This window comes from Physcomitrium patens, chromosome 2 (genome assembly GCF_059467195.1).
Source record: "Physcomitrium patens ecotype Gransden chromosome 2, ASM5946719v1, whole genome shotgun sequence".
NCBI lineage: Eukaryota > Viridiplantae > Streptophyta > Bryopsida > Funariales > Funariaceae > Physcomitrium > Physcomitrium patens.
In genome coordinates this window covers 22,924,217-22,948,919 of record NC_143411.1, presented here as the reverse complement: position 1 = coordinate 22,948,919, position 24,703 = coordinate 22,924,217, and the positions used below count along the sequence as shown (strand labels likewise).

Below are 24,703 nucleotides of genomic sequence, written 5' to 3'. Positions count from 1 at the left end.
AGTTAAAGAAGTCCATAAGGTCGATGACAAGGAGTTTTTGATCTTGAATAAATATTGCATGATTGAACAAAGTCTTTCACATCCTTTCACATTTGTGGTCACCAAAAATCTCTGGATATAAGCTCCAAAATCTTGTTGTATCCAAAATGTCCTACTTCTAGAAAGTTATGATGTGCTTGAAGAACACGTAATCAGGCTTCTCCTTTTGAAATATATAATCAACCTTTGAAATAGAATAGGTTATTTTTGAATTCAAACTTAGAAGTATCTTGGAACTTAGAAGATGGATTCTTGATATTGTGATCAAGAAGATCAGAAGATATACTTGATTGGATTTGTTTCACAAGGATTGAATCAACAGTCAATGTTGATTTCATTACTCAAAGATGAAAATGCTCTCGCTTCAAGAGAATTGTTATTTGTAGATCAAAAGATGCATCTCTTTCTTTTGGTGTAAGATAAAAACACCTAGAAAGGGAATCTAACAAACCTTATTGTTTTTCAAATTGATATATGATCTTGAAATCAAATCTTGATAAAGACATGCTCCAACGAACTTGGCGACAATTTATAACATGTATTAACATGAAATACTTGAGATCCTTGTAATCAATACATATAATAACTAGATTAGAAGTGCGTTCTAGATGATGATGCTATTCTTGAAATGAATCACGATTACAAGAAGTTCTTTGTAGCAAATTTCATGGTTAATCTTGGCTGTTGAAAATTTTTTGGAATGAAAAGCTATTAACTGAAGTTTATCATCTGTTTCCATTTGTGATAATACGACACCCAAAACAAAGTCTGATGCATCTGTTTCTATAAAAAATGCCTTATAAAAGTTGACGCAATATAAGATTTTTGCAGAAATAAAGACTGACTTCAAAGTTTCAAAAGATGCTTCAGTTTCTTTGTTCCACTCAAGTTTGTCTTTACAAGTCAAATGTATAAGTGGAGCTACAACTCAAGAAAAGTCTTTGATGAAGATCCAATAATAGTTGGCAAAGCCTAAAAAGCCATAGATATTTCTTATCATTTTTGGAATCTTCTAATTCATAATCACTTGAACTTTCTTAGGATCTATCTTAAGTCCATCATTTGAAATGATGTATCTCAAAAAATCGAATTGAGTAGTGTGGAATACATACTTTTCTATCTTGGCATAGAGTCCCCCATCTCTTAATATTTGTAACATGCAATGAACATGAAGTTCATGTTCATCTATATTTTTAGAATAGATCAAGATATCATCTAGATAAGAGACAACAAAATCATCTAAAAATTCTTAAAAAATATCATTCATTAAATATTGAAAAACTATCAATGTATTTGTAAGTCCAAAAGGTATGATGTTGTATTCAAAATATCCATTTCTACTTCAAAACGGAGTCTTTTATTCATCTCCTTCTTTAATATGTACTAAATTATATGCTCTCCATAGATCTATTTTTGTATAGATCTTAGCTTGATTCATTTAATCAAGAAAGGTGGATATCAAAAATAAAAGGTATTTATTCTTAATAGTGATCTTGTTGAATCCTGTGATTATAATAATTATGTGAATTTAGATTATTAAAATAAAGTCTGCTATTCCAGGTGTTGGATAGAAATTATTGTGTTTTGAGCAATCTTTTGAGAGTATATGGTTCCACTTTGTTGTTATTAGTTGATGAAGGAGTATTGTTATTGGGAGAAAGCATTGTAGTATTTTTTAGTGTTTCAGTGGTTTGGAATACAGTTAATTGTGTGATCCTAACAAGTAAAATTCATACACTTAGTCTTTTTTTGTGTTCGAATTCTCTTATACATGTTTATTCTAAAAAGAATTGTACAATAAGTAAAATGACAATCACAATGTTTGAAATTCTTAGTCAATTTGTCTTTAATATATTCCTTGAATTCAGCCAATTCATTTTGTGATAAACTATAGATTGGTCCAAATGCCAATTGTGCTCTTTCTTGAAGATCAATTCAATAGTCATAAGGATGATGTTCTAAAAGAGTATCCACATTCTTCTTCTAAAATACATCTTAGAATTCTTAATATTGGCTGGGAATGCTACTCAAAATCTTTGCATCATTAGAAACAAGTGTGCCATAAATGATATAAGGTGATCCTTCTTTTGTAGCATGCAAGAAAGTTCTTGCACCTACAAATATAGGTTTAATTATACTAAACTTATAACTTTCTACTAGATTAATTTCACTCTTAATTATGCTTTTAAAAAAGTCAAGGATATGAAAAATCCAATTTATGCAAGGATTATATTTTTTTAACCATGATAAACCTAAAATGACTAGATTAGAGGAAGATATAATTATATTAAAGTTTACGCAACTACTATAATCATTTATTGCTACATCTATAGGAAGTATTTTATGAGTAACATCTCCAAAAGACAACGCACGACTATTTATGACTTCTACATGAATAGGTTTGATTTTGTGTACTAACGGTACTTTATGACTTTTAATAAATTCTATGTCTAAGAAAAAAGTTGAGCCTTCTAGATATATCAAGGCGGAGACTGTATAATTATTAAGTCTTAAATGCACATCTATTATAAAATAAGGAGAGGGTTTTGAGGAGAAGATAAGACCTTCATTAAAAATTATACAAGATTCTAGCCGCACAGTCCCTATTATAGTTGGAAAATTTCATTTTCCAACAAATTATCTTCTTTGATAGATGTGCTCTTCATTTTGTGATTTCGTCACTTCTTTGGACAATATTGAGAAATGTATTTAGGATCTCTACAATATAAGCATAATCCTTCTTGATGGTGACAAGTCTTTTTTTGCTTGATAAAAGGTTTAAAATGTACCACATCAATTTGCATATCCTCTACTTCTCAATGTATGTATTGAGGAGATGTTGGTGTTGCCATCAAATTGTAATAACATTGAAGTTCATTTGTATGACTCTTAGATCAAAATTCAAAAAGTTGATTATCACATTTCATAGCAAAGTCAATTGCTTGATTCAATATTTGAGGATTAGGTAAGTTGAGCATCAACTTCTTTACTTCATATTGTAATCCATAGAAAAATTGGCTAATAAGAGTAGCATCATTCCACTTGATATGAGTTGCAAGTTATCAAAACTGTGAAGCATATAACATTATAGATCGATTGCCTTGTTGAAAAATACGAATCTTGTTGGTTGCAACACGAGTTGCATCATGTTTTTCATACATAGATTGGAATTTTACCAAAAATACCTCTAAATTATTTAATATTGAATCTCGTTGTTCAAGAAAAGATGAAAATCATAATAGTGTTGAACCTGAAAGAAGTGTACCAATGAATCTAACTTGTGATCCTAGAATTGGATAGTTTTGAGATTGAAGTTCAATTACAAGTTGTATTTGATTAATAAATCCTCAAAATTTGGATCTTATACCATCAAACTTCTTAGGCAAAGAAACTCTTGGTTCTCTAATACTTGAAGGTTGTTCTATCATGAGTGGAAGGACATGATTTGGTACAAATATTGAAGCAGCTCTAATCATCTCTATATCTTCACTTTCTGCCATTCTTGTTGATATTTGTGGTGATAAGATAAGTTGATGCATTTCAAGCATCAACTCCCTCAATTGCTCTTGTATTTGTGCCATTGCACACTTCATTTCAACAAGCTCTACCATAATAACACTGAAAAAAATATCTAGTACCACTTAAGACAAGTAAAAAAAAATGACTTGAGGAGAAAAAAAATGCTAAGAATAATATCAATTTAGAAGAGGATAATCCATAACTTCTAATATGCTTATGTTTTATGATAAGAAAGGGGTAATACACTCTTAATCAAGACAAGACAAAGCTTTGATATCACAAGTGCATTCTTATGAATCTGTCAAAGACATGAACCAAAAGATGATGCATAAATTAATGAAATTTGTGTGAAAGAAAGAGTAACAAAATAGAAATAAGGAAGTACGTGTATTTAAAAGAAACTAGAATGGCTTATTGCCAAAAGACAAGAAAACTTGAGATTCTTGGAACTAGACTAGAAGTAAGAAAGGAATTGATAAAAGTGAAGAGGGCCTCACTTTTTTCTCTATATGTATTATTTAATTAGAGGCTATGTGGTGATGTTCTATAGGACCTCTAATATATGTTGACTTTGTAGGATACATGCCTTGACTTATAAGGCAAGTTTTTTTATGTGTGGGCCACATAGTTAGCTTGGTCTTCAAGCTAACAACATGTGTAGCATATGGCCAACTTGTTGACTACTTTTTTAATCCAAAAAATCAATTATAGACACCTATAAAGTCAAAGCAACGTCTATAAAGCTTTTAGAATGCTTCTATAGAAGATATTACAGAATTAACTTACTTTTATCTACTTTTACTTACTTCTACCTATTTATATAGGTAATAATTGACTTACTTGTGTATGTTCATGACATTAAGTAGGTTTCAAGTAAAAGAGCCAAAAAATTAATTTTTCAAGGAATTAGGTAGATTAAAAATTATAATAAGTTGAATGATATGTTTATAGTTACATAGATGCATTGTTGTATTAAATCTAAGAAATTCAACATATCTTTATTCATAGAGAACCTTGAATCTGCTAGCAAAAAAAACAAATCAAAGCTCAAATGAATAAAGACTCAACAGTTAAATAAATAACTTTTAATTTCAAATTGTTATTTAATTTTTTATTGAGTTTGCTTATAATAAAATAACTTGAAATTTTCTATATTAAAACATATTACAGTCTAATAAGAAGAACTCACAGAATTTAGTTTAGACTTATACTAGATGTGGATGTTCTTATGCAAAAAGATCTAAAATGGTTGCAGGAGAATTTGATTGATTGCACCTACTACTATAGTAATTGTTGTATAATACTCAAAAAAATAGTATTTGATTGATAAGCCTTATTGATCAAACATTGCCATCTTTTCTTATACTTATTGGTTGACAAAGTTCTTTGATAGTACCTCAAACTACCTATATAATGAGCTATACTATACAAATTGCTATTGCTCATGCAATAAGCTTATACCACTAACTAATCTTATACTAGACTAAGCAAGATAAAAAAAAAGTTCAAGAAGATCTTGTGTCTAATATTTAAATTCCAATGACAATAAGCTCCAAAATTTTGACTTCAGTTTTGGATTTTTGCCACCATGAACTTTCAACCAAATTTGGTTGTGAAGGAGTCAATTCTTTGCCTCTAAACTTTGAGTTCCTTGATACATGATAATTCTACTTCTATCTTAATTTTGTCACAAATTTAAGAACCACATTGTTATGTGGTAACACAACTATATAGTAAAAAATAAAAATATAGATGTAATTATAGAAGATCCTAGTAAAAAGATATAGTAGAAAAATAAGAATAAATAATAAAAAGGTAGTAAAAAATTTAGTCTTAATGCTACCTTGATATAAAAGGAACTTCTATTTACTTTGTAGAGGCATAAATGAGCCAAATCAAAGTAAATAAGATAAGAATTTGATAGATATATATATATATATATATATATATATATATATATACATATATTTAAGAAAGAATTAAAAAATATGTTAAAGAAAAATTTATCTCAAAATATCAAAAATTGATATCTGGAGAGGATTGGTTATCAACTTGGATCAAAATCAAACTCCAAAGTACAAAATCACACACCTATAGTGATTCTAGAGTTCTTTGGTAGATCAAAGAATGGGATTTGATAGCAAATTAGATGAGAAAGTTTTATGCATTGATTTCATATTATTTGAATCAATATTGAGATTTTGAGGGATTTTCAAAATTAATGATGTTTGTGGTTGGTTTAGATTTTGAGAAATAAAAATACGTTTAAAAATTTGAGGATTTCTTCAGTTCTATGATATGTGTATAGACGAATTTTAGATATTATATTCGTATGCTAGTTGTAAATATGTATGTAAATTTTAAAGCCAATTAAACAATTAGATCAAAGTGTGTAAAGGTTATTGTAAGTTGATGTCTTAGAAATTGGAGTTTAAAGGTCAATGAGTATTTCTAAGATCTTTAGCAATCTATTCATTGGATTGAATTGAAATTTTTTAAAGTAGATATTAGACTTATTTTTTAACATTTTAGATGAAATTTGGGAGCAATTCAATAATTCAAGGAGATATTGGCATTAGAAGTTTAGCATTTAGATTGAAGTAAGAGGCCACTTTATATATGATTTAATTATTTTGCATTTCTCTCAATTAGTAAGTGCAACTAATTTCATCTTTCTTATACTTGTTTGTAATTAAGATATCAAGAAGTATAAATTTTGAGTTGATATTAATAGTTTGATTATTAATTATTAAGATTCCATTTGCTATAACAATTTGTTAAGAGTTTGTCTAAGATCTAGGATTTGATTAGGATTTGGTTTAAGATTTGATCTAAAGTTTGATTAATATTAGCATTTATTTAGGATTTGTTTAAAACTTATTTAGGATTTATCTAGGATTTAAGATTTCATTAGGATTTCAATAAGGCTTGACCAAGGATTTAGTTAAGATTCAATTAAGATTTCAATTAGGATTTGATTTAAGATTTGACTTAGGATTTAATTAAAATTTAATTAGGATTTTAATTAGGATTTTAATTAGGATTATATTAAAGATTCTATTACTTACCTTCCATAGCTAGGTTCTCAAAGCATTCTCAAGCACACAAGCAAGAATGCAATGAAGAGGGAAAAAAAACACCAACACCACAGCCATTGACCAATTGCTCCAAGATAACACCCTATAAAAGATGGCGGCAGGACAAAAAAAGAAATTGCCGTGGTCTACGATGTTCTACTTGTGGACTCGCCTCTGCCGTGTCTATGCAAATCTGGAGATGTAAGCAACGTGTCAAACTCTAGAAGTTATCATAGTGCAACAAGAGTACCCAATATCAATGTCGACATTATGATGCGCAGCACGATGATCAAACACAAGATAATCTAACAGATGATAAAGTAAAGTGTTAATGGTTGAAACATCTGCCGTTGTCTAGCTGCAAGATTATGAAATTGCTCGTCAACGATTAATGATCCAAATTGTTCACTCTTTCGAACCCCTAGCATCAATAGTCACACTTACACAATCCTGTCAACCTCGGATCTGCTCCAACATTCCGACTCCTTCCCTACGACGGTAATCAGGGCACTGCAACATGTAGAGCAAATGTCGCAGGTCACCAATTCAAGCAAATCCAGACTTAAGAAAAAAAAAAACAAAGCCGATAGATGAATGTTTGACGATGGCAGAGCCCAGATCCGGTTCGTGCTCTACAGAGACAATGAAGATGACTGCTCTTGATTCTGACTGCCAACAACGGTGCCAAGCTCCAAATGGGCAGAAAACGCTTCGGATGATTAAACGATTTGGACTCCGAAGCTGTTGACAGTCGGCGCCACCAAACCTTTTGCCACAAGGGAAGACCAGCCGTTGTTCCACAGCGACCAGAACCAATGCTGAGGAGAAAAACGAATATGGAACCACTCCTCGCAGTGAGAGAACCCAATAAAAAACGTCACAACCCCCGCTTGAGGAAGACTTCACCACGAGCTCGCTGCCGTCGCCAATTGAAGACCAGAAATGACAAAACCTGGATGAGCAAATGTAACACCGCCGCATGTCGTCTAACCACCAGCTTCTCTACAGCCTCAGATTGGAACCACCCTACAACGAAAAAAAAACGAAGTCAAATGGTGACCGCGACTACAGCCACCGTGCCCCAATGAAAATACCCCTCCAACACAAAACACAAAGCACAGGGAACTGTATTACCATAGCGCCAAGAAAAACAACGATCAGCAACCCAAAACCAAGGACTAACATTTGCCGTTAACCAACCGCCACGACCTCTACAACTCCGCCACCAGTGGAACAGAGAACAAGGAGGAAGAAGAAAAAAACTTCTCTCGGATCTTCCACTTGCAGCAACTAGGAGCAAGGGAAAACAGAACAAGAAAAAACTTGACCATAGTGCAGCCGCTGCAACACGATCGACCAAGGAGAACGCCCCAAAAATTTCAGAGATCCAACTTGTACTAGAAAAAATAGAAGAGCAGGAAACCACTCTAGTGCTTTCCGAAAATGCGGAGCTTCCGCACTACAAAAAAAACAAAAAAAAAAAAGAAGGGGGGAGAGACCTACAATTGTGTGACTCGCAGATGCATGTTGAATTATTAAGAGCTTTTTAAAATAAAATTATATTTAGTAATTTTTGATTTTGAGAAATAAAAAGAAGTTCATGTATTTGAGAGGTTTGTAGGTATTGTGACAAATATATAGGTGAAATATTGTAGATTTGTCAATGTACTTCTTTAAAATATTATTTGTAAATTTGATATCAATTGAATGGTTACATTAAATGATATAGAAATTTGGTTGGATTAGGATTTCAAAATTTTGAATTTAAGGATTAATGAGATTTTCTATGATCTTAAGAAATTTTCTTGTTTGATTGAAGCAAAACTTTATAAAAGAAAATTAAGCTTTGATATCTACACTTCTAAAAATTGAACTATTCAACAAAGAATAATTGCTACTAGAAGATCAACATCTTGGTTGGAGAAGGAGGATGGCCCACATGCAAGAGTATTTGGAGCTCTTTCTCTCAATTCATATGTTTGATTTTTATCAAACTTTATATACTTGTTGTTTTCTTAAAGTTTAAAATGTAAAAAAAAATAAAAATAAAAATAAAAATAGTTAAAATATATGATTCAATTAATAATTATTGGAATTTTAAAATAACCATAGAAATTTATTTAGGACTTTTTTAAAGCTATGTTAGGATTTGATTAGGATTTATTTAATATTTATTTCAAAATTATATTTTTAATATTTTAAAATAATTTTATCATTTATTTAATATTTATATTTTTAATAATAAAAGGATTTTTAAAAAATTTCTCTAAAACTTCTTAATATTTTTTATGATTCTTTTTTATAATTTTTTAAAGATTTCTTAAGAATTAATTAAGATTTAATTAGAATATATTTAGGATTATATTAGAATTTTTAGGACCTTTATTATTACAATTTCCAATTTACCTTCTATAGCTAAATATGTAGAGCATTTTCAAGCAAGATAACATATTATATGAAAATAGCAATCCAACTTATTATGTAAGCAAATAGTTTTAATATTACAATAAAGTAACCATACCTTATTGTGAACTTATAATTGAAGTTGTTCTTTATAATATGTACTTGCATTGATCGTATGTCTTTTATAAGCTTCTTTTAATTATACCTTTAATATTGTATATAGCTCTTATGAACAATTTTTCAAATTTGTTGTTGCATAATTATAAACTTTTAAGAAATTAGAAGTATCAAATTATAGATGATAATCATAATTAGAATATAATAGTAATTATTAAATAGATAAATAATATTATTAAAAAAAACTTTATTAATGGCAAAAGAGGTGTGTAACCATCTTTATGGTAGTTAATGGTGTATCTAAGATATTACTCTAATACTTAATGTACTTGTTTTTATTTGTCTATTAGTTTGAAGATTGAAAGTCAAAGATAGTTTTTAATCTATCTTTAATATTTAAAAAAAAAATCTTAAAATTCAAATAAAAATTGAATCTTTTTATTTGATATAATATTCTTTGATAATCCATAATATTAATAAATATTATCAATAAAAAATTTAGTAGCTTCTTCACTTATGATAGATTTTTCATAAAATAGAAAATAAGCTATCTTAGTGAAATAATCTACTATCACAAATATTGATTCATAAAAAATTGAGATTGAAAGATTTGTAATAAAATCCATAAAAATAAATGACTATGGTTTTTTTGGTATAGATAATAATTAGAGAAGTCCATATGGTCAATGACAAGGAGTTTTGATCTTAAAAAACAATTACATGATTGTATAAAAAATTTAAGTACATTTTAGATAATAGAGCCATTTTTTAAATGAATCCACAATTCCAAAGAACTCTTTATCATGGATCTTATGGTTTACCTTAGCTAGTGAAATTTTTCCTAAATGAAAAGCCCCTATGTGAAGTTTGTCATTTGTTATCATTTATAATAATATTATATCTAAGATAAAGTTTGATGCATATGTTTCTATAAAAAAATTGCATTAGAAAAATCAATACAATACAAGATTAGTGCAAAAATAAAATAAAAAAATTTAAAGCTTAAAATGTTGCTTCAATTTTTTTGTTCTACTGAAGTTAGTCTTTATTAGTCAAATATTTAAATAGATCTAAAACAAAAGAAAAGTTTTATATAATGATTTGATAGTAATTGAAAAATTCTAAAAATTATTAAACAACTTTTATTGTTCTTAGAATCTTTCAATTTATAATAACTTGAAGCTTTTTAAAATCTATTATAAAGCCATCATTTGAAATAATATATCATAAATAATAAACTTGAATTATGTAAAATATAATTTTTTTTATCTTTGCATATAGTCTTTCATATTTAAGATTTTATAATATGCAACAAATATGAACTTCATACTCTTTTATATTCTAAAAATAGATAAAAAATTTATTTGAATAATAAAAAATACAATCAACTAAAGACTCTCAAAAAATATTATTTATAAAAATTAATTGAGACATCTATGAATCTAAATAATATGCTATTATATTCAAAATATCCATATTTGATTTAAAACGTGATCTATCATTTATTTCTTTCTTTAATAAGTACAAAATTCTATATTCTATGTAGATATATTTTTGTACAGATATTGGCTTAATTCAATTGATCAAAAAAACTTAATATTAAAGATAAAAGGTACCTATTTATTATAGTAATCTTATTGAGTTCTCAATAATTTATAGATATATATATAATAATCTATTTTTTTCTTTACAAACAAATTAAGTGCTTTTGATAGGAATTTTGAATGGCATTTGAAATACTTGGCCAAGTGTTTGTCAATATATTCTTTGTCTTTAGCCAATTCATTGTGTGATAAGCTATAGATTGATCTAAATGGCAGTTGAATTCTTTCTTGAAGATCAATTACAAGGACAGTGCTTCAAAAGAACATCTATAACTTTCTATTAAAAAATATCTTAATAATCTTTATATAAGATTAGAATGCCACTTAAAGTCTTTTGACCATCTGAAATAGATCTAGTATAAATAACAAAAAGTACTATTTTTTTTGTAACATGCATAAAAGCTCTCATATTTATAAATAAAGATTTGGTTATATTAGACTTATAATTTTTTAATTGATTATTAAAAATCTTTGTTAGACTTTGAAAAATTAAGACTACAAGAAATTCAATCTATTTGAAGATTATATTTTTATGGCTATAATTAATCTAAAATGATTAGATAAGATAGAAATCTAATAACATTGAATATTATTAAATAATTACATTGATACAAAATATCAATCTTAATGGTTGTAACACAAATTGTATCATATTTTTTATATATGGATCAAAATTTTCCAAAAAAATCTTTAAATTATCTAATTTTAAATCATATTATTTAAAAAAGATAAGAATATGATTAAATAAAATCTAAAAATATTATTCTAATAAACTTGACTTGTGATCCTAGAATTGGATAAATTTGAGGTTGAAGCTCAATCATTACTTATACTTGATTAATAAATCCTCAAAATTTTTGTTTTGTGCCATCAAACTTCTTAAATAAGGCATATCTTATTTCTTTGATACTTGAACAATGCTCTATCAATAAAAAAAGTAATATAATTTGATATAGATGTTGAAATAGTTCCAATCATCTTTATATCTTCACTTTTAATCAATCTTACTACTCCTTGTGATGGTAGTTGAGTTGATGCATAACAAGCATTAGCTCTTTCATTTGTTCTTGTAACTATGTAATTGTATTATTTATTTTAATAACATCTATTATAATAATACAATAAAAAAAGAAGTCATCTAATATCACTCAAAATAAATAAAACAAAGGACTCAAGAATTAAGAAAATTCTAAGAAGAATATTAGTTTAGAAGTAGATAATCTATAGCCTCTAATATGCATATATCTTATTAAGAGAGAAATAATTCACTCTTAATCAAAAAAAGACAAAGCTCTAATTGTAAGAAAATATTAGTATTGATTTTACTTTAGAATTATTGTACAAAAGATGAAGTTGAGATGTGAGTATTTTCCTTTCTTAATTCTGTTCATCAAGTATATCTCATTTTTTGTCAATTCAAAATAAGTAAATAATCTCTACTCCCATGTGACTACTCTTGTGCTTGCAATCACGTCGTGAGGACGTCATGGCACGGTGAAATTTGGAGCCCATTGTCACCTTCTGTGGCAATTTTTTTATTATTTGAAGCTAGTTTCAGCTCCTGAGGTTCAGGCACTTTACACTCCGGAGCTGATATTATTAAAGTTGTTTGGATATTTGCATTCCATGACATTGGATCATGTAGATTCTTTCGACATTTGTATCTTCCAGGAGCAGATTCTGGCCCTTGGTCCAGTTGTTGGCGCTGCCAGGGTTCACGCAAACGTCCGATCTCCTTGTATTTTAGGTAAACAGCTTCTAAGTTATTCGTGATTGTAGACATAAAAAAATGGACGATGGCAGTTGTAACCCCACGATGCTCCGCAGCGTTATCCGCACATCCTCCAACAGATATCTGTCTACACGAATCGCATCTGTATGTTTCATTGGAGAAATCAGGGTGAGAAAACACGTCGTTTAAACAATTGGCTACGTATCAGCACACCAAGCACTCTCTTCGCACAGTTGGTATTGCAAACAAATGAGCATCCCCAACAGACCATGAATCTGGATGTTGAAACTTCAAGACCAGAACTGGTATTCAACGACTGCATGTTTCAAAGTTCTACAGCTCCAAGTGTTAGCAAACTGAAGTTGGAAATGTGCATGCCCTAATTTGGCCCCAACGTAGTGCCTCAACTAGATTGTGACTGTGGCCTCCTCAATCTCACCTAACTAAACTTGCTTACTTCGTGTGCACCTAAAATTGAATCGATCGCCAGTTTTAAAACGATTAACAACCACCGGATTCTGATTCCTGCAAAGTTCTAAAAATCCTGGCCTCTTGTCAAGAAAGAAAAAAGAAAAAAAAGAAAAAAAAAGTTTATGCTTTAAAATATTCGGTGAAAGGTGAAGTTGATTGCAGGGTACCTTGCCACGATAGCCTTACAGAACATGTTCACAGCGTAGTTCGCCTTAATGGGATGATAATACTCGAAATGGCGCTCAACAAGCAGCAGTTAGGTGCCCTCGGATGCGCTCACATTCTGGATTACGCAGATGACATAGCTCGGTTGTAGCACTGGCGTGGGGTTGATGAAGATGATGAAGTTAAAGTGGTGAAAGACGAAAAACTCATGTCGGATTAATCTTTGACCACTTTCATCTCTGCGCGTCAGGTATCCGTCGTCAAAGGGCTCCAGAGGCGCCCCAAATCTGTCTCGAAGGTGTCATGAAAACCTGAACCCGCTTGGACAGTCTTGTTATCTACGATGTCGTTGACGGTCGGCTGAGTGCTAGAGATGGAGGTAGGGGAAGTAAGCTACGGTAGATATCATGCGGTTGGCCAGATCCAGTCACCCCGATTGGTGGCGACTGAGGGTAAACAAACTGTGGACAATCATTTACACACAACCAAACGTTTACAATCCTTTGCAAATTTCACCACTAATTTCTTTCGAGAGGCTCATTCAAGACAGGACCGGATCGTTCAGGCATTCCCATATTCAAAAAACTAAGCAGGCAATCGTTTATTAATGCCCAAGTCACATTCAAGGGTTATCTTGCATTACCAGTTCACAGTCGCAAAAAAACCCTTTTTACCACGTATAGTTTGCAAATTACCACATACCTGGGACTTCATTCAGTCTTACCCCACGCATTGGTGGGTAACTCAATACTGATGGAAAAGTTGGGCCTGCCAATGCGGAAGTCCGTGGCCTCTTTCTATTTGACAGCCAAGCAATCGGTAATGTCCAGAGTCAGAGAATACCCTGGAAATGGAAGTGAAAATCCTGGTACGATACTGATTAATGGCGCCATAATTTAGACAAGACAAATAAAATGGAATCAGTGCTATTCACAGGTAAGTACATTGCTGTCATCACCACTCTGGAGACAGCACTCTGCACAGTAGATTGTTCTGAGTAACCTGAAGTCACCATCTAGGAAGTGGAAGTGAAGACTATCATAGCTGGAAGCAGCACTGCATGTTGAATGAGTTCCACAAAGTTCTGGTGGTTGACATCACGACAGCGCTAAAGTAGCAAGGTGTGTTCGATTCGTATGACCCATTATACTTCATTCATGATAATTCACCCCTTTTCTTCTATACAAGGCGTCGCATGGTACAGGAATACGGTGATCACGTGTTTAGTCGCAGTAGATTCGTAGTCTCACCTGCAAGAAAAGCCAACGGCCAATGATGGCAAAGTAGATTCAATTTGTCATGTATCTCGGCGAAGAACTCTAGACTGCGAAGAGTCTCTACACACGCTCACGATAACATTCGGAGCAACCGCCAAGGTGTGTTCCTGCGTCGTCAAATCAGAACAGCACAGAATGTCGTGTGGTGGATCAAGAGCCAGCAGAAAACAACACTGTGCTCTTCGCAACATCAAAATCAGCACACAAAGTTCAATCACCTGCACATCTGAGGTGATCAAGCTGCAAACTGTGAGAGTGGTAGTCAAGCACTGGCAGAGGTCGTCGGCAGAGGGTGGAGCTCCGCAACAAATCCCTGTTGTATGTTGTCGAGGCCCATCTGTTTACTGTGCTTGTAGCGGCGGCACCAAACCTCGCCGACACGACTGCATTGTTGCACACCTTCAAGGCTCTCAGCATTTCGGCCCAAATCTATACTGCTAGTGTGTCGAATCGGTTCAGTGTGGAGGCTCATCGACATTGTCTATGCATCGGTGCTTTGCTCTGACACGACTTAAATCCATCGAAAGATTGAAAGTTGAACCGCAATTGTGTAAAAAAACCTTTGCCGACATGATACAATCCACGCCGCATGTACTAATATATTGGTTCAGCTTTTTCAATGTACAATTTATTATTTGGACATTCTAAATTGCACATTTAACTAAGCAACTCTACCAAAAATCAATGAGTATTAACCAAGTGCAATGCATCAATTTTCTTGTGGGAAGTTTGAGTTTACTAAAAAAAAATGTTGTTTTATTGCATCCAAAGCCGCAATACAATGAAAATCTTGAGTGAAGACTACATATGACCAACCCTCCTAAATCCATGGAGTTCTCGCATGAATACTCTCTGGAAATGTACATTTTATCAAGGGAATTGTAAAGAGAGGGATCTTGTTGGCAAATCAAATGTGAGAAATGGGGGTTTAGAGTTTTATATTGTTTGTGTAGATTGGCACTCCTAGAAACCTTGGAGTACAATTTTGCACAATGGGCAGCATTGCTCAATCCCAAAGAAGAGTTTTTCCCAATATCTTTCATTCCCTCTGGAACTCTCTTTAATCCCTTAGAATCTCTAAGACATGAGCAAATCAATGGATGTATTTTGCATTCATTCAAAAACATTGCCATAAACAATTTAGTAGAGTAATGATACGTAATGTTTTCTCCATCTCATTTTAGTACAAAACCTCAGTAATGAATATTAATGTATACACCTTGATTTATTAGGAATTTTATGTTTAAAAATTTATTAAGTACAAAATTATTTTTACAAAACATAAAAATAACTGAACATCTCACCTATATGGCAATAAAAACAACCCCAAGTATTAGGCACAAAATCATTTATACAATGAAATTCCATGTTGTAAGATTCCAAAATGTGTGTATACAAAATTGAAGAAATTAAATTAAAAATTTAAATAATACTGAACCAAAAAGTAAAAATTGTTTCCAAAAACTCAAATGAAGGTGTAAAAAATGTATTCCTTGAGTAATAAAAAATTATCAATGATAACATATTGTGCTTCTTTGCTAATTGCTACATTCATAATTTACAATTTTTAGTTCTTAAATTTTAAAATGTAAACTATACCAACAAAAATTATATTTTCTTAATAAAAACCATTGATTGATATAAAATGTAATATAATTTTTTAGTATTTTTAGATAATTCTTTTAAATCTAACTTGAATAAAATGTTCTAATGCTTCACTTGATCAATTTCTTATCCAAGTTTATATCATCCTATTGGAGTATGCTTTTTATAAGCATGTAGAATTTAAAATTTTGGGAATACTTTTTTGCTTTCAACATTAATTCAAGAGGGCATGTATCTTATGATTATACACATATACACATACATGTATGTACATATGTGTATATACATGTATACTTATTAAGTTAAATAAATATACTTACAAATCTTTAAAAGTCAAAATAATTTACAAGTAATCTGATATGAGAGAATTGTTATAATAAAGAAGTTTTAAAATAATTAGAATTAATGTAATTTTTTTTTGCATTTGTATTAATGGAATTTAGATGTAAAAGAATTAAATACATTACAATAATTAGTTTTAACATATTTCTAGAAACTAATTAGTTAATTCAAATAATCTAATAAATTTGTTGATTCTTCTTTACAACTTATACAATTGGTATTGCAAACTTCAGTAAATGCATCTTAATTCACAAATGCCAAACTAATTTTTGTAACATATTTGAATTTGGTTATTAAAATCTATCCAAGACATTAACACAGTCTACACTATTTATTCAAGTCAATTGTAAAATCTAATTTTTAACATATATCTTCACTTTGATTTTATATCATTCATAGTATACTACACCTAACATCACAAAAAACCTTTTATAACAGTATACATACACAACTTCTGCATTTGATTACAAAACCAATTTACACAAATTCTAGTCAATTCCCTACTCTAAAAGAAAATCCATTTCATAGAAATAAACACGCATATTTTACAAGTACCTCAAGCATTTTAGATGATAACAGATAAACATAATTCCATTCAATTTCTGTCCATAGTTTGTTTCTAGATCTCATGATATAACCTTCCTTATTTTTGACAGCGATCAGCGAGTCGAAATTAATCGACAAGGGCCGCACTGCGATTGTCCAGACGGAGGATTCCGAAACCAGCGTTGGATCAGAGTTCCACGAGAGAATGAGAGCAGCATGCACACCTGACTGATCCCAGTCTCTCACTGAATTTGGATTTCGATGATGACTTTGGTCGGAACAGAAGTTCTGATTTGCTTTATAACCCCAACCACACGAACCAACGATGTTCGTGTGAATCTGTTGCCGATCGTGGTACCACCAGGAGATTTTATACTAGAAAGTTGGCGCCCAATTTTTGAGTAGGGGAGGGGTGGTGGTGGTAGTAGTACTTGATGGGGGGTTGAAGTGGGGCCTTCGCAATGCTTCGTGTGAACTGAACTGAGCTCTGGGAATGCTACCACTTCGGCTTTATCAACTACAGCTCAAGCAAGTGTTGACAACAATGGGCAGACAGATCGTCGGACCTTGTGCCATACATTAACTTCTCAGAAACGGAACATGGCGAAGCCAGGGAGTAGGTCGAGCAATTGCGCAGAATGCAGATGAGCAGCTGCCAAGGTGCAGTAAACAACGAATGGGGGACAGGGAACCAGCTTCAACACCTTTGTGCTAAAGACTTTTCTCCTTGATCCTCGCACAGCAGGTTGGGGTGAGGTGCCCAACTCCGAAGCTTCACCTCCACTGTTGCCTGGTTAACTCAGTTTCTCTCTCTCTCTCTCTCTCTCTCTCTCACTTCTCCGAACGCTCGCTCACTCCGAATCTCTTGACTTCCGCAATTCGTAGTCTATCATTGCGAAGGAGAAATTGCAGCGCCTCGCGACGATGAAGGCTCCAAAATGACTGTCGCACAAGCAATTCTTTCGTCATGTTCCCACGCGCGATTGCGACTGGATTACTGAAAACATGAAAAACAACGAAGTCTTGTTTCTTCCGCGAATGGTTCCCTCGTGACCAACACATCCATTGAAAGCAGCTGCTGCGATGGCATCTGCCATCGCAATCTCCGCCGCGAGCTTCGGTGAGCTTGCTTCGCTAGTGTTGGCCTTTCTGTATTCGTGCATTGACCGTTGTGTGTCGTGGTGCGGTAGCCATTCCTACAATTCCCGTTCAGCAGAAAAGAGTGGAGGAGTGGCTATCGGGGATCGAACCGTGGATCACTACTAGATGCTGGGATGGTACTCTCATTCATCGAAGATTATTCATCGAGGTTCTGTTCGTTATTATATTGCCAGGCTGGGTTCGAATCTTGCTTCTCAAGGGTCCTTTACACCTTGCAATGGGTGGTCCAAAAAGTCTTGTGAGGGGTCCTATTTAGTAAATAAAGACTTCGTTTTTTTTTCTTTTTATTTTCTTCTCTTCTTTGAAATCCTGGTCCTTGGAGATAGTACAACGTGAGAACAGGTCATGCAGTTGATCGGAATTTTTTTTTGTTAAAATAATTTTATATTATAGATTTTATATATTAATTTTGAATTTATAAACAAATATTTAAATTATATATGAATCAATTGATAAGGGGATTTTTAAAGATTTTCGGTATATATGTTCTAATTTCTTATTATGAACACCATCTCTTGAAGAGGACCTTGTGCAAATTCTAAGAAACAACATTGCTTATGTCAAGTAGAAGAAAAGTACCTTCCACTTTATTATTTTATCTTATGGTCTTTCTCTACTATTTTTGAACTAAAATTTTGACTAAAAAATGGTTCTTAATTTCAACCAATTACAAGCTTTAAAAATTGCAAACTCTCTTCTTTTCTTCTTAATGTAAAGATCCATGAAAGTTAAATTTTTTAATAACAAGTCTTTGATCAACTTTTCCTTTTACATGTCAATATATAGCTTGAAGAGATATTATGCTTTGAAGATAAAATAACAAGCTTGTAAAACTTTTTTTTTTAAAAAAAACTCTTTAATTGGCTTTGTAATTAGAAAAAATAGTCAAATAACCACAAGTTAAAAAAATAAGGTCAAATGTATCTTATTTCAAATACAGTATAAATAGTATTATTTATTTATTTCCTTACGATAGATCCACATTATGACTAGTTTGAACAAAAAATAAACTATAGTTGTACATTAAATAAATGTTATTTTTAAAGTATTTGTTCCTTAAAATATAACCATTATTTAATTCAAGAAAACACTAACATTTAAATTACTATATATATATATATATATATATATATATATCTAAGTTTATTATTATAAAATTAACTAAATAAAAATTATATTAATGCTTAAAAAAAACTAATTAATATTATTTTTTTATAATTTAATATATAATAATAAAAATAAAATAAAATAAGTATTCATAAGTTAATTTTTAAAATTTTAGATATATAGCATATTTTATGTTATATTATTTGCATAGTTATGGTGGACATATTAAAATCAAAAACTTTAGAAAAATAAAACAAAACATAATGTTCTAATAAAATGGCCAAATAAACTTTTTTAAAATTTTAAAAGGCCAAATTCCATACTTTGCCATCAATAACTATATCTAATAAATAGCAAAAGTTAACTTCTATCTTTTGCAAAATATAAGATAAAATGAATTTTTAATAATATATATACAAGGCATAGAAGTTATTAATCTAATGATTCCTCGTCTGTTGAGATTGGTAGCATATAAATAGTGCATTTTTAGTTAATTAAAAGATTTATTTAATACCTTGTATAATTTTTGAATAACGATTTAATATTTTGGGATTATAAAGGAAAATAAAATAAAATAAATTAAAAATATTTAACTCTTTTTTATTATAGAAATTTTATTATTCTTTTAAATATTTTATAAAGATTTTATGGCAATCTGTAATCAAAAATTGAATATTAATTTTAAAACAAAAAAACTTCTATATCATCATATATAATTATAAGTGAATCTTACAAATCTAATAATTTTTTTTATAAAGATTTAATATTATTTTATTTTAATAAAAATACAACCAAAAAAATCTTATTAAGAAATATATTATCAATTTTTAGTAAATTTATGAATTTTTTTGTTTATTTAAATAAAATATTGAGTATGTTAATTTCAGATACTTACTTAAATTGAGATACTTACAAAACAATTATCTTATGCCATGTAAAAAAATATAAACAATATTATATCTTTATTGATAACAAATAATATATAATATTTTATAAATAATATTAATTCTTACTTTAAAAGAAAGAAAATTATAAGTTTTATGATTATTTGATACAAATACCTAAATATTACTATAACATTATATTCAATATAAGATTAAAATGATTTTAACTAAAAAAAGTAATAGTAGAAAATTTTAAACATGATCACTTTTAAAAAAATCATAGAATATTAAAAATTATTAATATTTAATTTTAAGATAATATATTATAATATTTTTATATTTTTTGTTTCCAACAATCTAAGTATAATTAACTTGATAAAAGTAATAATATTTTTAAAAAATATAAAAGATAAACTTACAAAATTTGAAATTTTTTTTAAAACTTTTAAATATAAAAGATAATAACTTAAAAAATAAAAATAAATAAGTGTGATTTATTTCAAATAAAGATGAAAAAAAGATTTAAAAAAACATTTGTATTTAAGAAAAAACTAAATAGTTATTCCTAAGGATAAGAAAGCTATAGATTCTTGAAACTATATTAAAAGTAGGAAAATAATTGACAAGAGTTAGAAAGGCTTTATTCTTGTTTCTTTTTATATTGTTTGACTAAGGTATACGTGACTATATTCTATAAAATCTACAACACATGTCTAACTTAAAAATCAAATTTTTTATATGTGCAAGATGTGGCCAACTTGTTGGCCAATTTTTTCACAATTTTCAAGCAAATATCAAGAGCCATTTCCATAATTGTGATAAAAAATACTTTGTAACTTGCCATATATTCATAATTTTTTAAAATTCTTTATATCTATTTTAGTGTCTTAAACATTCAGACAATTTCAATACTTTGTTTAGTTACTTATCAAACAATATTTCTTGAGTTGAATTTGTTGATTATTAATTTTTCATCTTATTAAAAATACAATTACAAAAAAATCATAAATAATAAAAAAAAATTAGATGCAATCTTCATTGGATTTTATTTATTTTACAGCAAAGAATTTCTTGACTCTTCATCTTGCATTAGATGGATATTGTTAATAAAAAAGCATCAACATTTATTATTGTATACACAAATTTTTTAGATGGCTTAAATTTACATTCACTAATACCATATCTATTATAATGTACAATATATTATAATCTATTTTGACAAAACCTTCAATTTAAAACTTTTTTGATTTTAAGTTCTTAAATATTTTCCACTTCTATCGGAAAAAGTGGCATTTGTCTTCTTTTTGATATATCTACTATCTTGTATAGTTGTCACACACATATATATATATTTACATATCTACTATAATTGATATCTAAATAATATAAATAGATAGAAGTAGGTAAAAATAGATTAATTTCAAATATTGAAATAGGTTTTCAAATTAACCTATTTCAACCTATAGGTTTATATCCATATTCAATATTTTGAAAAGAATTTTTGAAGACCTTAATAAATAAATTAAAAAAAAAACAAACAAAAACAAAAAAAAAAAACAAAACAAAGTTCTTCTATTTGATATAATATGTTTTAGCAATCCATAATAAAAAAAAAAAATAGATATTATAAAGAAAAAAATTAGTTTTTTCTTCACTTATAATAATTTTTATACATATCATAAAATATAACATTTTAATGAAATAATCTCTTATCGTAAATGTATAATTACAATAGCAAGAGATTGAAACATCTATAATAAAATATATAAAAATAAATAATCATACTTATTTTGATATAGATTTAATTGAAGAAGTTTATAAAACCAATGACAAGAAATTTATTATTTTGAATAAATATCTTATAATTGTACAAAGTATTAGATTGCCCTTTTATATTTGAGGCTACTAAAAACTTCTGATAATTAACCTAAAGATCTTTTTATCCCTAAAATATTTTATATTTAAAAAAAGTAATAAATTTAAAAAAGATGTAATTTATTTCATCTTTTAGAACATATAATTATTTTTTAAAATAAAATAGATTTTTTATAAAATTCAAATTTAAAAATATTATTAAATAAAAAAAAATTGTTTTTAATATCATATATAAGAAGATCAAAGTACATGGTAGATTAAACTTAATAAAAGAAAATTGTATCAATTGTCAAAATTGATTTTATTGCTTAAAGATGAAATTATTTATACTTCAAAAGAATAGTTTCTTATTGATCAAAGGTTGTATCTATTTTTTTTGGTATAAGATGAAAATGTCTTAAAAGCATCTAATAAGCATTATTTCTTTCCTTTATATTAAGAGATATTGAATATAAATCTTGTCAAGGATGTGCTCAATCAAGCTTGGCAATAATTCAAATTACTTCTTGTTATAAAATACTTGATGTTCTTGTGATTTGCATAAATAATTACTAGAATAGAAGGGACTTCTATATAATAATAATATTTTTAAAATAAATGCACAATTGCAAGAAGCTTTATGTTGTGTATCTCATAATTATTTTTGACTTCTAATATTTTTTTACATACGAAACTACTTGATGAACTTTGGCATATGCTCCTATTTGTGACAATACCACATTTAAGACAAAATCCAATGTATCAATTTCTATAAATTAATAACAAATGTCATTAAAAAATCAATGCAATACAAAATTGGGGCTATTGTGAAAGTTGAATTCAAAGCCTCAAATGATCCTTTAGTTTCTTTGTTCTACTCAAGTTAGACTTTTTAAGTCAAATGTATAAATAGAGATGCAACTTTTCAAAAAATCTTGATAAAAATTTGATAGAGATTGGCAAATTTTAAAAAACATGAGATGTTTCTTATTTTTCTTAAATTTTCTAATCTATGATGGTTTGAATATTTTTAAAATCGTTAATGAAACTATCATTTGAAGTGATGCATCCTAAAAAATCAACTTGAATTGTGTGAAATACACAATTTTCTATGTTGGCATCTATTCTTATATCTTTAAATTTTTATAATACACAACAAATATAAAAATTGTGTATTTTTATATTTTTAAAGTTGACCAAAATTTTCTTTAGTTTATAAACAACAAAATCATCTTAAAATCTTTAAAAAAATCATTAAAGATATATTAGAAAGTAGCTAGTGCATTTGTAAGTCTAAAAGATAATTCATTAAATTCAAAATAAAATTTCTAAGTTATGTTAAATATATATTTAAATTAATTTAAAATATTTTAAAATTTTAGTTTTTACTTTATTGAATAGGCATCAATTGCTAAAATCAAGTATTATTTTAAAAATTCCAAGTATAAAAAAATAAAATAAAAATTCCAAGTTAAATTTTTTTTAAAAATAATTAATACTTTTACATATTTTTTAAAAGAATAAGATATTAATTTTAAGTTATTAAAATATTATATGTATATTTATTTATATTTATGTAAATATAAATATTTTTAGAATATATAATTAAGATAAAATAAATAAATAAATAATTTTTTTGTTTATTCGTACATATATCATTCTATCTTACCATTAGTTTGAAACTACAATTAATTAAATATGCCTAATTAAAGACTTCAAATAAACACTCTTCATTTGAAATAATATGGAAATTATTTTTAGCATTTAAAAGTCCTTTTAACTATATTTATATTATTTTGCAATACATTTATTATTAAAATATCAATTTATTATTTTGTATACTATTTATTTTCAAATATTAAAAATCATTAAATGTATTATGCTAAAATTTTAGTATTATTCCAATATATAATTTCAACTTTTATTTTTTCATTTATATCAATAATAAAAATAAAATATTATTTTAATTTATATAAAAAATATATAATTAATATTATTTAATAAAAAATTAAAAAGTATCCTTAATAAATTATTTTATCAAATACTTTTATGAAGAAGAATTGAATATTTTTAATATAAAGTATTGAATATTCTTTATGCATGATATGTTTTTGAAGTAAAAGATGAGTGAAAAATACTACTGATCTAGTTTAGTGAAGGGGTTTATATTTTAAATCTAACATTAATAAATATTAGATAAATAATTGAAACATTACATTTTGTGCCCTTCTAAGCATTTTAAGCTCTTTTAAGCAATTAAAAAAAATAAATAAGGTTGTAAGTAATTTGGATGTTGACACGTACTAAATATGTCATCTTCATAAAAATTTAAAGCTAATTGTTATAATTATATTAATAACTTATCAAAATTTTATAAAATATTATTTTTTATTACAATGGCTTTACTTTAGAAGTGTAAGCATATAGAGAGAATTTTTCTATATTATAGTTTATATATCTTTAAATTTGTAATTAAGTTATTTTTTGTTTAAAACTTTATGAATTTGTAATGACTTTTATAGAGAATGAAAAAGAAATTAGAAAAAAATCAAACTATTTATGAAAATTATAATTTTTTTAAATATATTCAAATAGGAAAATATGCATAAATGATTATGAATTCAAAAAATATATATAACCATCAAATAATCAAAAGAAATGTGTATTAGTTCTCTATGGGATAGTATTCCTTCAAAATTGGTAATTTTATTGTACTAGTGCCATAGGGCCTTCTATAAAGTCCTTACACACTATATACAATCTTTTGTAAATCTCCTTTTTTATTCTCTAGTTTTTCATT

General features: G+C 28.4%; 1 long non-coding RNA gene across 1 annotated transcript; it reads right to left on the bottom strand.

Moving 5' to 3' along the window:
- Nucleotides 1-6,921: 6,921 nt before the first annotated feature.
- On the bottom strand, nucleotides 6,922-8,698 carry LOC112274111 (uncharacterized). Its single transcript, XR_002967326.3, has 2 exons — nucleotides 7,770-8,698; nucleotides 6,922-7,661 (listed from the first exon to the last, which is right to left on the bottom strand). It is a non-coding gene; the product is annotated as an uncharacterized LOC112274111 (long non-coding RNA).
- Between the last annotated feature and the right edge of the window lie 16,005 nt (nucleotides 8,699-24,703).